The sequence below is a fragment of the Coffea arabica genome, chromosome 2e, assembly GCF_036785885.1.
Source record: "Coffea arabica cultivar ET-39 chromosome 2e, Coffea Arabica ET-39 HiFi, whole genome shotgun sequence".
Taxonomy (NCBI): domain Eukaryota; kingdom Viridiplantae; phylum Streptophyta; class Magnoliopsida; order Gentianales; family Rubiaceae; genus Coffea; species Coffea arabica.
The window spans coordinates 48,776,915-48,791,089 of record NC_092313.1 but is presented as its reverse complement, the minus strand read 5'-3'; the positions used below and the strand labels follow the sequence as shown (position 1 = coordinate 48,791,089).

Sequence of the window (14,175 nt, the reverse complement as noted above, 5' to 3'; positions counted from 1 at the left end):
TAGGAATTTCCAATTTCTACTCCAAGAAGGATTGCACAAAACAGTTTCGGTTCCAACTCCCAAAAGAACAATTCGGTTGGAAACCCTTTGTACGGTTGGAAGGTAGGCTATTAAAGACCCACCCACATTAGCCTTAACTTGCAAGCACAAGTTCAAGCTCGGATTTTCTGTTCAAACACACCCAAGGCAGTTTCGGATGTTTGTTCAAGACAATAGCAACTAGATGGAATCTCAACAACGTGACGCAACAACCCTCCTCAGGCTCCCCCGTAATGGGTTACCCAAGATATTCCCAAGAAAGAAGCAAAGACTCCAAGAAAGCCTTTCACCAATGCTCGAGAGTACAAGAAATTGTTCGCTAGACAGACGAAACAAATTTCCAAGAATCAAGAGGTTCAAGAACTTCAAGAAGTAGTGGACCGAAACTTTTGAATTTTTTTTTTCCTTTTTGCAGTCTTGGATACAAGATGTAATCCGTGATTGATTTGGCAATAAACTTTGGACTTTCTTTCTTGTTTTTCATTTCTATTTTTTTTTTACTTATACGAACAACACAACACAAGCTTGGCCGATTGGATTATTTTCCAGATTTGGTTCGGCCAATTCACACACACAAGGAATCTTCAAGAACTTCAAGATCCTTCAAGAACTTTCAAGGAAGTTATCAAGAACTTCAAGAATTTCAACATTGTGGTCAAGAAATTCAAGAAATTCAAGATTCTTGTAGGTTCTCTCAAGATTCACAAATACCAACAAGTTTCACCACAGTTTAGATTTGAAAAACCAAGTAAACAAGTTGGATAACTCAAAACAATGATGCCAGAAATTATGGACAGCAATAGACAAGCCAACGATGGAACACAAGAGAGATTTTCAAGGCACTATGGACGGAACTAGAAGACGCACTAGGACAGATTTGTGGACACAATTATGGGGAGATTCAAGACAACGAACCAACACAAAAACAGATAGAATATTGAGGACTCGCGACAGGGTACAAACACGGACAGAAATTCGGCGCAACAAGGGAATAAACTCGAACAGATTTGACACATAAGAAAATCCAACTATGGCCCGATTGCAAGACACAATGATTGAACACAAAACGGACAGAAATTGATGACGCCTGTGACGACCCCACCTCCCCCTAAGGCGTACCAAAGGGTTCGGCGGACCGCCTGCCCAGCTCTCGCCAGGACTCACTCACTATCTCAATCGAGTCATGTACACACATCCATGAACCATAAATAACATTCACAATTCAAGCTTATAATTTACATTGATAGGAATCAAGGTACAAAGTCTTAATACATCAAACTAGTTCAAAACGTATACAATCCCAGTACAACATGTTCCATCCGAGAAATAGCGCGAGTACAAGTCAAAAAAATCAAACAACTAGTCTATGCTAGACTTTACATATCTCACACCTCGCTCGTACCCCTGAAAGGAAAACAAATGGAGTGGAATGAGCTAAAAGCCCAGTGAGGTTCCAAATAGCAAATTGACCATTATTTATAAGTACGAGTTTTCGATATAGCAAAGTAACGAGTATAAAGAGTTCATAAATGTGAACAGTAACATGTCAAGTAGCAATCTTAAAATGAGCGAATGTAGAGATTTTTCAAAAGAAACAATAATCCAAAAAACAATAATCACTCCAAAGTATAAGGATACGGATGACTCTCAGGAGCCAAATTCCCATGGCATTACCAGAAGCTTGATCCCGTAGTAGTTGACACTCCGTCAACTTTCAAGTAAGTAACCAATCCAGTAGAACACCACTTACACGACTCTCCGTCCACCGTTCAAACCCCCAGCTGGGCCCAAAATCCTCAATAAACACGGGTGGTAATACTCGAGTATACCGATTAGTCGAGGAGATATCACTCCACTCGACAAAGCAAGAGACCCAGGGCTCGTTACCCAATCGACCAAGCCCCTGCCGGCCCGACTAGAGTAACTCGCCACAGGGTATCTGGAATTCCAGGAAGTGCGCGCATCATAACAAGTATGTCAAGTCAATTGCAACAATAAACAAGTGTATATCATGTAAGGGCAAGTGCGATAAAGTACACTCTTGCCCTAACAATTCACGCATGTGACATGTAATCATATTGGCACGTATCAAGCACAAGTATCAAGTTCAATTCAGTATTTGAAAGCACTCACCAAAAGATATAGTGCTTTTACTGGTCACTTTCAGGTTATACTCCGAGTTCGGAGTCCAAATCTGCGATAAAACTCAATTTGAGAACTTTGAAACATGACTAGAGTTCGAAACTTAGACGTTTCGTTCAATAAGAATCAAGAAATTGAAATTCACTTGGACAGTAGTCATGAAACACTTGCTCGCTTTTTAAACGATAAAGCTTTGTAACATTTATACTTGAAGTTGTCAGGTGAGTCGAGAGTACAAGGAAAACGTACTTCGAGCAATCATTATTTCATTTCCCAAGGGTACAAGTTCGGCCAAGTCCTTACTTATATACCTCGGAACACGCAGACTCAAGTACCCTAGATGGTTCAAGCAGTAATCACTCTTAACCCATACTCGAGTTGCAAGTAGTTCTCTAGTCTTCGAGCGTAAATTTGGGCAGCATGCCCTTTGTGTTTACCTAATTTTCCAGCCATTTAGGCTTCATTATTTTTCTTCAACACCACCCAACATCATACATATCAGCAATTTATGTCAAGAGCCATTCCATAGGCTCACAATATCATAATAGTAAGATTCACATCAATAGCAAGTGCAGAAATTCCATATAGCCAAAAGACAGATTTGACGTATAAAAGCGGAAATAACTTATCTGAGGTTACGCTTATCGGATTAAGACGAAACCTATGGCGTTTCGAAGCTAAGACTCAGGGCTACAATGTTCATGAATATCACTAAGTCCAGTTTCTAATGTAACTTGGTCAAATTCTCGAATTACTAAACCAGAAACCAATTCGTCGGCTGTTTAAATGCAGAACACTATAATGGTCATAACTCAGTCCACACAAGTCCGAATCAGGTCTTCTTTGAGGCATTTTAAAGCTACTTCAGAACACTACAACTTTCATGTTTCGGCCCAGAGCTAAATCAGAATGGATCCTGGTCAAAAATCGTGATAAACTGGACTGAACTGAAGAAACGGACTGCTGGGAAATACTTAGAACAGTAGGGGTATTTTGGACTTTTCACGTCCTGCGTTGCTCCGATTGAGCTGAAATTTTGTAGGCACCTATAAAATTCCATTCTCTACAACTTTTATTCTTTGATCTAAGGCCAAAACAGCCTCTAACATATAGATAAAAATTCGGACAGAATGTTAGAACCATTTTCCAGATTTTGGAAATTTTGAGTTTCTAGTGAATCTTTCCTTAATTTCTTGGTCCAATCACTACCACAACACCATATGAAACCTCAATTGCATCATATAAACATCATACAACCATTTGGGCAGAATTTCCATAAGCCCTAGTGCATCAAATAAATTGGGGAAAACTACTAAAACATGCTCATCATCCATAATCTCACCATAAAATCAAGTTACTAGGCTTAATTTAACAAGATTAGAAGTAAAACTTGGAGAGATAAACTCTCTTACCTTGAATAGAGATCACAAAGAGTAGCCCAAGCTTCCTCCTTCCAAAGCTTACCACAAATCACCACCTAGTCACTTAGGAACAAGTTTAATCGGTTTACTTTGTTTATTTTCTCACTAAATTGTTGGATTTGAAGATGAAATGAAGAAATTTCCCTTGGTGTTTTCTTCCCTCTCCCTCTCGGCTCTTAGGCAGAAATATGAAGAGAAATGAGGCTAAGTTTATCTTATAATAAAGCCAAAAGATTAGAACTAATGATGTCCACAAATTGCCCAACACTTGGCCTAATCTTGGCCACTCATTTTTCTCTTTCTTTCCCTTGCTTATAAGCCACCAATTTCGGTTCCCTTAGCTGTAATATAAGAAGATATTTTGCTCAATTATCAATGAGCTTGTAGGGTAAGAAAGTGGTGGTCAAGTGGTGCGTTCAACCGGTAATGCGCGGGACCCGCCGGATCGCGCCGTTTTTCTTAAAAACTCACGTACTAGATTTTTCACTTCCCATTCACTAACCTTATATCATTGCCACTAGTCACATATTATTTCTCACTTAAAAGTCACTTTTAATCCCCAAATTAATTCTTACTCTGTACCGAAAATTCATCCGGCGAAAAATCGCGAAAACCCAAATTTTGCTCCAAACTTAAAACCGAAGCGTAAAACCCTATTTTCTAGGTCTATCTACACTTAATGTGAAATATTTGGGTAGTGGCCTTTGCTAAATAATAATTTTTCAAATAAAAGGGTATTTTTGAAGAAAAACACAAGGAATTTGCGAGTCCTCACATTCTCTCCCCCTTAAAAGAATTTCGACCTCGAAATTCATACATGCACTTCGAATAACGTAGGGTACTTTCCTTATATATTCATTTCCGGCTCTCAGGTCTCACTATAGCCAAAACTTAAAGAAACAATAGAAATCACGAATCGTACCTTCTACTATCTCTGTTGGTTCAGGTACTGCCTGTTGGTTCAAGGCATACGCTCTAGCTGGCACTCTTGGCTTAGTCCCTCCTACACTTGCTTGTTCAGGGTTTAGGCGTGATCTACGGGGACAGGTTGCAAGCTGGTGTTCGGTGCTACCACACCATAAACATTTTCCTGCTTTTCGCCAACAATCACTCTCCACATGATTGGCCTTCCCACAGTACCCACAAGATACTTGAGGGGTTGAGGTCTGACCTCCTTGTGAGGCACCTCTTACTTGGCCCCAGCCACGCGAAGCTCCTTTTGGAGTACTTTCCTTAGATATCCCTGAAACTTTCTCACTACCATCTCCTCGGCCTATCTTAGAAGGTGGCATATCTAAATCACCTTGTTCTTGCCTTTGACTCCAACCAGGCGCACCTCTCTTTTTTGCATGAAAAGCTCTCACTTGTGCCCTAGCAGTCTCTATCCTTAGGGCCTTCTCTAGAACCTCCGTGAAGGTATTAATTTGGACTGCCGCTAAGGCTTCTTGTAACTCCACATTCAGTCCTTGTATGAACCTCCGTACTTTTCTTTGCTCCGTGGCTATTAGTTCAGGAGCAAATTTAGATAACTTTGTAAACTGAGTCTCATACTCAGTTACACTCATCAGCCCCTGACGGAGTTTGATGAAATCGTCCTCTCGCTTTTCCTGGACGATGGGTGGAAGGTATTTTTCATTAAAATCTCGCACAAAGTTTAGCCAAGTCTAGGCAGTTCCTTCTCTCTCCCATTTGGCCCTTACTACGTTCCACCAGGCCCTAGCTGGCCCCACGAACTGAAATACAGCAAATTGGACTTGTCTCTCCTCAGTATAGTTTAGGGCAGCAAAGATATTTATCATGGCCTCCAGCCACTTCTCAGCCTCATACGGGTCTGGTCCTCCTAAGAATTTGGGTGGAGAGAACTTCTGGAATCTCTCCAAGGCTCTATCTTGCCCTGAATCAGGGTCTCTAGGTTGATTTACAGAACCTTGACCCTGTTGCTCCACCAACCGAGTCAAAATATTAGTCATCTGTTGGATGGCAGTGGCCACCTGATCTCCCCCGATAGTATGGGGTTCTGGTTGCTGCTCAACCGCTGCCTCTCTCTCCTCTCTCGGTTCAGGCACCGGTTCCTGTACTGGTTCACCTTCACGGCCTCGCCTAGCACCGCGTTCTCGGTTAGTTTTCTTGGTCCGACTTCTTTTATCCTCCATGTTTCGCAGCTAACCAACTATAGCAATATAACCAACTAATTAATGATAGAAGATAACCACTAAGTAACTATATAAATATAAACAACATAAAACAGAATATTGCAAATCATAAACCCCTCTAAATCATAAAACAAGGCAATACAACACATTCGATCAAAACAAGTCACATAACTTATAGAGCATTAACCCTAGGTATCGCTCAGGCACTACACTTAATCAAGGCTCGAAACACGGGAATAAGAAGGATCCCAAATCCCATAAATATCTTCAATGTTTTTCAAGTCCAGACTATTCGTATTCCCTGTGCCTTTGCTTTCACCATCCAAACTTATCCGAATATTACACGAGATCTCAACTGAGCGTAAAGATGTCACTCTTTGGTATTCGGGGACAAGAATCCGAAAATATGATAATTCACCACTCAAGCTGGCCAGGCTCAAGAGCAAATCACCCTATTAGAGATTCCTACCCAACATACATATCTAAGGTCCCCAACAATAGACAATTGTTCCATACTTAACAAGTCAATCCCCACAGTCCGAGAACCCTCTCCCGGCACGAGCTCAATAGGAGCTCTGATACCATCTGTGACGACCCCACCTCCCCCTAAGGCGTACCAAAGGGTTCGGCGGACCGCCTGCCCAGCTCTCGCCAGGACTCACTCACTATCTCAATCGAGTCATGTACACACATCCATGAACCATAAATAACATTCACAATTCAAGCTTATAATTTACATTGATAGGAATCAAGGTACAAAGTCTTAATACATCAAACTAGTTCAAAACGTATACAATCCCAGTACAACATGTTCCATCCGAGAAATAGCGCGAGTACAAGTCAAAAAAATCAAACAACTAGTCTATGCTAGACTTTACATATCTCACACCTCGCTCGTACCCCTGAAAGGAAAACAAATGGAGTGGAATGAGCTAAAAGCCCAGTGAGGTTCCAAATAGCAAATTGACCATTATTTATAAGTACGAGTTTTCGATATAGCAAAGTAACGAGTATAAAGAGTTCATAAATGTGAACAGTAACATGTCAAGTAGCAATCTTAAAATGAGCGAATGTAGAGATTTTTCAAAAGAAACAATAATCCAAAAAACAATAATCACTCCAAAGTATAAGGATACGCATGACTCTCAGGAGCCAAATTCCCATGGCATTACCAGAAGCTTGATCCCGTAGTAGTTGACACTCCGTCAACTTTCAAGTAAGTAACCAATCCAGTAGAACACCACTTACACGACTCTCCGTCCACCGTTCAAACCCCCAGCTGGGCCCAAAATCCTCAATAAACACGGGTGGTAATACTCGAGTATACCGATTAGTCGAGGAGATATCACTCCACTCGACAAAGCAAGAGACCCAGGGCTCGTTACCCAATCGACCAAGCCCCTGCCGGCCCGACTAGAGTAACTCGCCACAGGGTATCTGGAATTCCAGGAAGTGCGCGCATCATAACAAGTATGTCAAGTCAATTGCAACAATAAACAAGTGTATATCATGTAAGGGCAAGTGCGATAAAGTACACTCTTGCCCTAACAATTCACGCATGTGACATGTAATCATATTGGCACGTATCAAGCACAAGTATCAAGTTCAATTCAGTATTTGAAAGCACTCACCAAAAGATATAGTGCTTTTACTGGTCACTTTCAGGTTATACTCCGAGTTCGGAGTCCAAATCTGCGATAAAACTCAATTTGAGAACTTTGAAACATGACTAGAGTTCGAAACTTAGACGTTTCGTTCAATAAGAATCAAGAAATTGAAATTCACTTGGACAGTAGTCATGAAACACTTGCTCGCTTTTTAAACGATAAAGCTTTGTAACATTTATACTTGAAGTTGTCAGGTGAGTCGAGAGTACAAGGAAAACGTACTTCGAGCAATCATTATTTCATTTCCCAAGGGTACAAGTTCGGCCAAGTCCTTACTTATATACCTCGGAACACGCAGACTCAAGTACCCTAGATGGTTCAAGCAGTAATCACTCTTAACCCATACTCGAGTTGCAAGTAGTTCTCTAGTCTTCGAGCGTAAATTTGGGCAGCATGCCCTTTGTGTTTACCTAATTTTCCAGCCATTTAGGCTTCATTATTTTTCTTCAACACCACCCAACATCATACATATCAGCAATTTATGTCAAGAGCCATTCCATAGGCTCACAATATCATAATAGTAAGATTCACATCAATAGCAAGTGCAGAAATTCCATATAGCCAAAAGACAGATTTGACGTATAAAAGCGGAAATAACTTATCTGAGGTTACGCTTATCGGATTAAGACGAAACCTATGGCGTTTCGAAGCTAAGACTCAGGGCTACAATGTTCATGAATATCACTAAGTCCAGTTTCTAATGTAACTTGGTCAAATTCTCGAATTACTAAACCAGAAACCAATTCGTCGGCTGTTTAAATGCAGAACACTATAATGGTCATAACTCAGTCCACACAAGTCCGAATCAGGTCTTCTTTGAGGCATTTTAAAGCTACTTCAGAACACTACAACTTTCATGTTTCGGTCCAGAGCTAAATCAGAATGGATCCTGGTCAAAAATCGTGATAAACTGGACTGAACTGAAGAAACGGACTGCTGGGAAATACTTAGAACAGTAGGGGTATTTTGGACTTTTCACGTCCTGCGTTGCTCCGATTGAGCTGAAATTTTGTAGGCACCTATAAAATTCCATTCTCTACAACTTTTATTCTTTGATCTAAGGCCAAAACAGCCTCTAACATATAGATAAAAATTCGGACAGAATGTTAGAACCATTTTCCAGATTTTGGAAATTTTGAGTTTCTAGTGAATCTTTCCTTAATTTCTTGGTCCAATCACTACCACAACACCATATGAAACCTCAATTGCATCATATAAACATCATACAACCATTTGGGCAGAATTTCCATAAGCCCTAGTGCATCAAATAAATTGGGGAAAACTACTAAAACATGCTCATCATCCATAATCTCACCATAAAATCAAGTTACTAGGCTTAATTTAACAAGATTAGAAGTAAAACTTGGAGAGATAAACTCTCTTACCTTGAATAGAGATCACAAAGAGTAGCCCAAGCTTCCTCCTTCCAAAGCTTACCACAAATCACCACCTAGTCACTTAGGAACAAGTTTAATCGGTTTACTTTGTTTATTTTCTCACTAAATTGTTGGATTTGAAGATGAAATGAAGAAATTTCCCTTGGTGTTTTCTTCCCTCTCCCTCTCGGCTCTTAGGCAGAAATATGAAGAGAAATGAGGCTAAGTTTATCTTATAATAAAGCCAAAAGATTAGAACTAATGATGTCCACAAATTGCCCAACACTTGGCCTAATCTTGGCCACTCATTTTTCTCTTTCTTTCCCTTGCTTATAAGCCACCAATTTCGGTTCCCTTAGCTGTAATATAAGAAGATATTTTGCTCAATTATCAATGAGCTTGTAGGGTAAGAAAGTGGTGGTCAAGTGGTGCGTTCAACCGGTAATGCGCGGGACCCGCCGGATCGCGCCGTTTTTCTTAAAAACTCACGTACTAGATTTTTCACTTCCCATTCACTAACCTTATATCATTGCCACTAGTCACATATTATTTCTCACTTAAAAGTCACTTTTAATCCCCAAATTAATTCTTACTCTGTACCGAAAATTCATCCGGCGAAAAATCGCGAAAACCCAAATTTTGCTCCAAACTTAAAACCGAAGCGTAAAACCCTATTTTCTAGGTCTATCTACACTTAATGTGAAATATTTGGGTAGTGGCCTTTGCTAAATAATAATTTTTCAAATAAAAGGGTATTTTTGAAGAAAAACACAAGGAATTTGCGAGTCCTCACAACGCCAATGGCGAAACAACTTCAGACAGATTTGTGAACAACGAAGAAACAACTAGCAATGCAACAAATAAACAAGACAGCGAAAAACTAGGAACCCTAAAACGAACTAGACAAGAACAAGTAAGAGGATATAACGACTTGATACCTCAACCAGCTCTGAAGCCAACTGATACGTTCCCCGGTCAACTCGTTCCGAGACACGTGGCACGATTGCCCAAGGACCTAGAAGGATACTCAACCATTTGGATTGCGGAACCTAGAGCCAAGAGAGACGACTCAACTCGATTCAAAGCGGTAGAACAGCGACTCCAATTGAGGTGATTACTCAAGTAGATAGGCCGGATGAACAACCAAGGACGTCACGCGTGATTGCTCAAATAACCCTTGCCAAGCAAGTAGGAATGTACTCTTGAAATTGTAAGAGAACAAACTGAAATTTTATTATCAAAAGTGTTTAACCTTTGCTGGTACAAAAAGTGCCTTTTTATAGGCTAGAAACCTTAGGAGCCTAATCCTTTGTGGCCAAGGATTGGCGGCCCATCAACCTAAACTAGAAAAGGAGCTCGATCCACTCTTGAACATAGGTGGGCCGATTGTTTGCAACTTTCGAGCCTTCAATGTTCCAATGGAAGCCTTGAGTCAAGGCCGCCATACATGCACACATCAGTCCCCTCCATTTGAGAAGGATTTGTCCTCAAATCTGGATGGAAATGAATGATACCAGCAAGAGTTGGGAGTATGAAACCTCAAATCTAATGCCACCACATATTGGCCCTCTTATATTGAATGATACTTGCATACGTCATGATTATTATAATGCGGTGCACATGTCTCTTGGTCAGTTTGAAAATGCTCACAGCCAGCCAAGAAAAACTCATGGCTTTACTCCAATGACTCCTCGAAGATAACACATATAGCTTCGGTTCCATGATGCAATGTAGAATGTATGGTTCATTGGCAGCAAGGTTACATCTTTTTGGATCCTCCAAAATGCAACTGATATAATGAAGAACACTTTGAACACGTTCAACTGCATTAGACTGATCATCACTTGGAACACTTGTTGCAAAATGGTAAGAAGGCATAGGACATGATTCAAGTAACTCCATTACTCCTCCCAACAAGCAAAACAGGCTCATAGGTGAAGTTAAATACCATTGGATCGTAAAGGGATACAACACTTAAGAGGCAAACTTCATGAAGATTCTGATAATCACCAATGGAGTTAAGGATGGAACATGCCATGATCAACTCATTCTCTCCTTGCTTAACCTGCGACAAAGCAACTACTCTCGAAGGCAATGCCCTATCGTGTTCATCAACATTCAAAAGTACATGTTTGCAAATCATGAGTAATACAGGCTGATCAGAATTCACACATTTCCTAACTTCCTTAGCCTTGATTATCATGTTTTGCTTCCTAGTGCTTGATTTAATCAGTGCATGACCCTTGGCCGAATGCTCATTTGTGGAAGTGGAGCAATTTCCAGATTCGGCCGTCTTTTGTTTCCTCTTGTGTCGGTCTAAGTCACATTCTCGTTGCAATTTAAGTTGGTCCTCATATACTTGTGCGGGTGTGAGGGGTGTTAGGACCATGCGTTTATGTAAGGATCGAAGACAACCTAAGAGGGGGAGTGAATTAGGTTTTCTAAAACCAGCTAAGATATAGGTCACTCTTTTTCAAGCCTACCCTTCTTTTCTCAAAGACCACTCAATGGATCAGTTTACAAGAAAGCACAGGTGTTCGTGAGATGAAGAGGTGAACAGTTTATATAGTAAAGCTATAAACGAAAGTAGAGAAACAAACCAGGCTTCAAACTCCACTTGAGTTTGAACAACACTTTATATAACAAGCTACTTCAAGTTGAACAATCTTGCAACCAATTTCTTGTGTACAAGGGAAGGATCACTTCCTTCTTGCCCCAAACCTCACTTGGTCAAGCAAGGACGTTTTACAAACACTCGGATAACCCTCACAATGCTACACTATTGAAGAAGCTGTGTCACACTTGAAAAGCTACAAGAAAATTGCACAAGCTAAGAATACAAATGTTCCTTTGGAGTATTCTAACACTTGAATCACTCACGATTTGATGTAGACTTGATATGCAAAGTTGTTCTGAGGTGGTTGACTTTGTTCTTTTTATAGGAGATCAAAAAATTCTTCAATTAATGCTGTCAACGGATAGAGGGCATCTGAAGAGTCAACTAGCCGTTGGTGCTGTCAGACGTCCGATAGTCAGTTTTTATGCGTCCGAGCGAGGTCAGTGAGTTCGAGAAATTTTCTTGAACCACTTAAGACGTCCGATCCCCTCTCACCATGCGTCCGAGGGTAAGATACAGACTTGGAGGTTCCTCTTCAATTTCTTTGGACGGCCGATGCGTCCAATATGTTGCGTCCGAAATGCAGCAACGCTTGTCGGACGTCCGATGCTCAGGTGTTGAGCATCCGATCGTGATCAGTAATCGCAGAAGCCCTGACTTGTCTTCTTCGGACGTCCGAGTCTGAGTTCTTCATACGTCCGAAGTTACTCAATGGATGTCGGACGTCCGATACTCTCCTTTTGTGCGTCCGACATCTTCCTCAGCACTTTTCACCTTTTTGATTTTCTTTTTGCTCTAAGTTCTCAAACCTGTTTAGTGCCATTTCTGAAACGAGTCTCTGCAAAAAGTATTAGTAACATCCGTTTGTTTTGTAATCATCAAAAGATATGAGTTGAGATAAACAATCTCCTCCTTTTTGATTATGACAAAACACTTGGATAGAGCAAAAAAAAAAGTAGAAATACGAGCTGGGATTACAGCTCCCCCTAACGAAGTGCATTAGTATACAAAAAGAAACGCAACTCCCCCTAACTAATTTCTTTACACCATCAGTGCTAATCCATTTCTCCCTCTTTTTGTCATCACAAAAACAGGTATGCCATGTCTGATCAATTTTGATACCAGCAACATCAGATAACATCAGCACGATCCATCAGAAACATTAGCAACAAAAAAAATTTGACAACAAAGATTTTTCAATCAGATAATATCAGCAAAATCCATTCATGCTCAGCACAATCCGAAATCATCAGAAACACATCCATTCACATCAGATAACATCAGAAACACTCAGTCATAGCATCCATAAACAGTAGAAAATATCCAGTTGTACAGACCAGAAGTACAATTCTTAGTACATAGCATACGAAAAGTTTTACAGTGCAAAAGATGAACTATAGTCCTAAAAATAAAGTGCAGTGACCTAGCAGTGCCTAGATAGTGATTTTAGATGATCCAGGCCTCTTCCTGGCCAGACGAAACTGTTCAGGATACACTTCTTCCTCAGTTTCTTCATCGTCTTCTTCATATGCCTCCTCAGTAGCTGGAGCCTTGCCTTTATCCTTGGGTTTAGAGCTGGAAGCTGGTGTGGCCTCAGTACCTGTAGTTGGCCCTGTGGGCTCAGGTCTTGGCTCTTTCTGATGAGTATTTTCATTATTTTCAGGTATTGGAGGCACAAGAATGTTCCTTTTTTCAATGAAAGAAGATTGTTGGGCAGGGGTCATGGTCATCATGAGACCATCTTCAATAAGCATAACATGCTGTTTGAGGTCTTCAAGCAAGGAGACGACCTCAGAATTGGAAGAGAGGGACTTGCTGGCAGACTTTCTAGGATGAATGGTGAAAGGAGAGATATAGTCTGACTGATCACGAGGAGTCCTAGGAGTGACAGGGGTTTCATGAAAGTTTTTCCTTCTAGACTCAGCCACAGTCTCCTTATAGCACCAATGGCCATCAAAAAATCTTAAGTTCTTTCTTTCAAAATAAGCTTTTGAGAAAACTGTTGAAGCACTGTCTTTGGGTGATTTTCCAGAAAAAGGTATTTCAAAATGGGCAAAGATAGGGGTCAGAAATTTGCCATAAGAGAGCTTTCTACAACTGGTTCAAGATCAAGTTTACGAAATTCATAGGGAAGGATGAGCCTTTGGGTGATGAACCCTTTTTGAGAGACCAAGTCAAATCTGTCTCTGGCTTCATCATCAATGAATTTTGGAAGGGGAGTGGGTTCGATTACGGGCTGAGATACTGGATCCTTCCCAGAACGTTTCCTTTTCGAGGTTTGTGTGGCAGATGACCCAACATTTTGAGCCTCAGTCCTTGTCCTTGGAGATTTCCTGGTGGAGGGTTCAAGTGTTTGCTGATTCTCAGCAATGTTTCCTTCATTCTGCTGACCATCAGAGGGATTAGCAGGTTGCCTTTTCTTGGATTGGGGAGTGCTCTTCCTTTTTGCAGTTCTTTTTCTTTTACCAGATGACCTTGTGACAGTTTCATCATTCCTGGGTAGCCCATTCTGGTTCCTCATTTCCACCAACTGTGTTTCCTTCAGAGTTCTGCTCTTCCATCTGCTCATCAGATGGTTCAGCAGTTGGAGAAACCCTTTTTCTTTGGGCAGTTTGCTTCACTTTACCACCACGGGTCACAATTTTCTTTTTAGGTGCCTTGGTAGACGGTTCCCCAATTTCAATGTCCTCATCTCTGAGTCTAAAAGACCATCCGGCACTAGTAGAACTTCCTCTGATTCTAACCATGATGCAATGTGGA

At 40.8% G+C, this 14,175-nt stretch overlaps 2 long non-coding RNA genes across 2 annotated transcripts; both read right to left on the bottom strand.

The window, feature by feature from the left end:
* Positions 1-1,260: 1,260 nt before the first annotated feature.
* On the bottom strand, positions 1,261-4,178 carry LOC140037300 (uncharacterized). Its single transcript, XR_011841224.1, has 3 exons — positions 3,594-4,178; positions 2,173-2,233; positions 1,261-1,443 (listed from the first exon to the last, which is right to left on the bottom strand). It is a non-coding gene; the product is annotated as an uncharacterized lncRNA (long non-coding RNA).
* Positions 4,179-6,474: 2,296 nt separating this feature from the next.
* LOC140037299 (uncharacterized) lies at positions 6,475-9,392 on the bottom strand. The gene is made up of 3 exons (XR_011841223.1): positions 8,808-9,392; positions 7,387-7,447; positions 6,475-6,657 (listed from the first exon to the last, which is right to left on the bottom strand). It is a non-coding gene; the product is annotated as an uncharacterized lncRNA (long non-coding RNA).
* Between the last annotated feature and the right edge of the window lie 4,783 nt (positions 9,393-14,175).